A 3,251-nucleotide genomic window follows, 5' to 3' on the forward strand; every position below is an offset into this window, starting at 1 on the left:
TGTTTTCTCTGTTGCCTTGGAACATAAACATATCTGTTTTAATCCAATCATTCAGATTTTTCAGCACAGTAGATGGTTTAATGTATTTTATACCCATATTTGTATCCCCTTGTGAATTAACTATAGTGATAGTGGTTAATTACAATTTTATGTATTGACTGGTAAAGGGCAAAGTTGTGTATACTATTGGTATTCATATAAGGCTTTGACTGGTCTTCTAAAGTAGGCCTAGTCCTATTAGTATTACACATTAATTGCTGTCTGTACTCTGAATGCTAGAATCTTAAGTTAAGGCCTAAGATATATTGTTCTCCCTTGAAATTAAAATGAGATATTGATCTTTATTTATTTTGAAATAAAACATATCTGCTATTGCTATTCATGAAGTTATGCTTAATTTGTTTGTCGCCCGAAGTTGCTTGTTTCTCTTATTTATGATTTTGTAATTCTTTCAGGGAAATTTCCCTTAAGCCGGCCCTGTTCCGACTTTCCCAATTGTGCACAAAGTATTTTTTCCAAAAACCACATGATAACTATAGGCACTCTCTTTCTGATGTCTCTGTGTCAGTTTGTGACGTGAAATAAGAAAATTATATATATAGAAAAACACAATTCATAGGCCGAAGCTGCACTAACTTCTGGCCCACTACGTAATACTGGGCCTGGTACTGTGGTAGTCCTAACATTAAGGATAGGCCTTCCCTAACAATAAAAAAACCCATTGATTTCCCTATAAAAAACACATGAGAAATTTCCTTAGGGATTTTGGCCAACGGGAAAGAGCATTTCCTGTGGGGTTTTACTGGGGAAATATGCCATGGGAAATTTGATTTGGACACACGTGAAAGAGCATTTCATATGGGGTTTTAACGGGGAATTACTACACAATTACCCCCAAGAAATTTTCCCCGGGGAAAAATCCCGAAGAAAATTGGTAATTTTCGGGAAAATCCCCGTAGCTGGTTTAAACACACAGAAACTTTCCTATTAGCTGGATCCAGAACACATTGGTGATTTTCCCATTGAATATTCCCATAAGACTATCCCAATAGGTATTCCTTTTGGCAGAATCCCCAGAGATTTCCTGTTGAAAAAAAAACATTGTCCCTAAAATCACAATCCCAACCTTATCCTATGTGTTTTATCCCGTTGAAATTCACCCTGAGGGTTATGTTCCTGTTGAATCTTGGCAGTATACAAGTTTCTGCTTGGTATTATATAGTCATGTGGTGTAGTAATTACGTAAATATCACGTAAAATGCAAATACCTCGGTCGTTCGAAAAACGTTTGTTTCAATCCAAGAAAGAGTGGGCGTCCTTGAATTTAATTGGCTAATAAATTCACTCTTCGTAAAGAGTAAATACTTAAGTACTCGATGCGATGGTTCCTGTCGTCTAATGGAGTGAATTTCCACTCCTTTGGAGTGAGGAAAGATTCACTCCGCGAAGAGAGTGAGGAATTTACTCTTTTGTTTTTAGAGTGTACACTTTAAAACATATCGGAAATGCAAAGCAAAGTTCCGTCCAAAAGTAATTTGATAAGCCTCGGGTGTTTCTAAGTGTTTTTTTTTTAATATGACAGTAGAACAGATATAAAACCTCCATTAAGTGTTCATTCTACGTGTTTTCTCTACGGTATAAAACATATCAGATTTGGTCTAATGCCTATTCTGTCATCCTTCAACACAAGCTGCACCAATGAATTCAAGTATACACTATATGTTAAACCTTACAAGGCATCGGAACGTCGCTGTTTCAACTCCTGCGTATCATACTTGAGGGAGACTTTAGGTATCATAACACAATTACGGAAATGTACAGCCGCTCGAAACTTTGACCGTCGAAAAGAAGACCTAAAATGACCCAAATGAAGTTACTGTTTTGGCATATTTTCATTCGTCATGATAGTTTTCTCCTGACTTTATGTAAAAGCATAAATCAAAGGACAGATGGTACAAAAATAAGGAAGACAGAGGGTGCCATAAAGCATTTTAGAAATTCTTTGGTTAAATGTGAATACAGTAAGGTTTAGTAGGATGTGAAAAAAGTTTCGGATAGTTTGTCTCCACTTCTGAATGTGGGTGAGCAATTTTCGCCTATTCTAATTGGTTACACTCCTAGGCGTACTGGATTGCTTAGCAGTTCTGGAGCCTTTGAATTAGTACAAACTTTACCAGGCACTGAAATTATCAATGTTTAGCATTATAGCCTACCATAATTGTTAATCCATGAATCAGTTAAGTTTAAAGACTAAACAGAATTAATAGCTGCTGGATAATACAATTGAAATAGTCTTTAAATGTGCTGCATGCAAGACTTCTAAAAGTAAAAGTGCCTACTTAAAGATCTGCTTTATTGGCTCCAAATATAGCACGCTTTAGCTAGGAGATTTTTGTGAATAGTAATCGACCTGCCACGGTCGTCAATCCACCTCAGGCTTCACAATTAGCCTGCATTCTGCTTCTTAACACAAAATAGGCTCTTTGTGTAAACACTTTGTGGAAATATGTTCATATCTACAGTGTAGATAATCATACAGCGTGCACACCAAGACCCTCATACAAGAAAAAATATGTGGCAGGCGTTGCAGACTAATTGGTAAAAAAGAGGTCATTATACGACCAAGGTAGGTCGATTACGAAATCTCAAGAAACTTTTCCATGATAGCGTGCTATTTTTGGGGTCTATACAGCAGACTTTTAAATCGCCTGTTGATCACATGAAAAAATCTTCAGGGACAGATTCCATGCATTGCAGGATACTCCCATCCCACCCTCGCTACCCTCGCCACCCTCGCCACCCTCGCTCACACACATGCCTTTAGAAGGCATCCTATATGCCACTGTTTGACACCTTATTTTATCTCTGTCGTAAATTATACTGCAACAAACCGATAAATCGTGATATCGTACAACTGTTAGATTTTAAAATAATTCGATCCGAGTAAAGTACATGTGACTGAGATACCCTAATGTTAACATGCATCTGTGGTTGTGTACACAAATTTAATTTGAGGCGCCCTTGCGTGACATCAGCCGATGAGTAAATTGGGCAAAGCGAGTATGTTCATACATTGTCTTATCAGCTTGTCAGAAGGTAGGGTTATGTGCTTTTTTATCGCCAAACAGACATAAAACCTCACTGTCGACTCTTGATACAACAAATTCAATATATTTTCGGAGGCATCAAATGTAACATTTACCTTGGAGCTGCCATCAACAACGCACTCGAAAAGAAACTCACCTCAGTAG

At 37.5% G+C, this 3,251-nt stretch overlaps 2 long non-coding RNA genes across 2 annotated transcripts in view; one reads left to right on the forward strand and one right to left on the reverse strand.

Annotated features, from left to right (window-relative positions):
* The window catches only part of LOC139965341 (uncharacterized), a 65,724-nt gene that overhangs the window by 13,022 nt on the left and 49,451 nt on the right, over positions 1–3,251 (forward strand). The gene's annotated exons all lie outside the window — the stretch shown is intronic.
* LOC139965325 (uncharacterized) overlaps positions 1–3,251 on the reverse strand; it is a 31,389-nt gene that overhangs the window by 1,632 nt on the left and 26,506 nt on the right. The gene's annotated exons all lie outside the window — the stretch shown is intronic.

Source organism: Apostichopus japonicus, chromosome 3 (assembly GCF_037975245.1).
Source record: "Apostichopus japonicus isolate 1M-3 chromosome 3, ASM3797524v1, whole genome shotgun sequence".
Taxonomy (NCBI): domain Eukaryota; kingdom Metazoa; phylum Echinodermata; class Holothuroidea; order Aspidochirotida; family Stichopodidae; genus Apostichopus; species Apostichopus japonicus.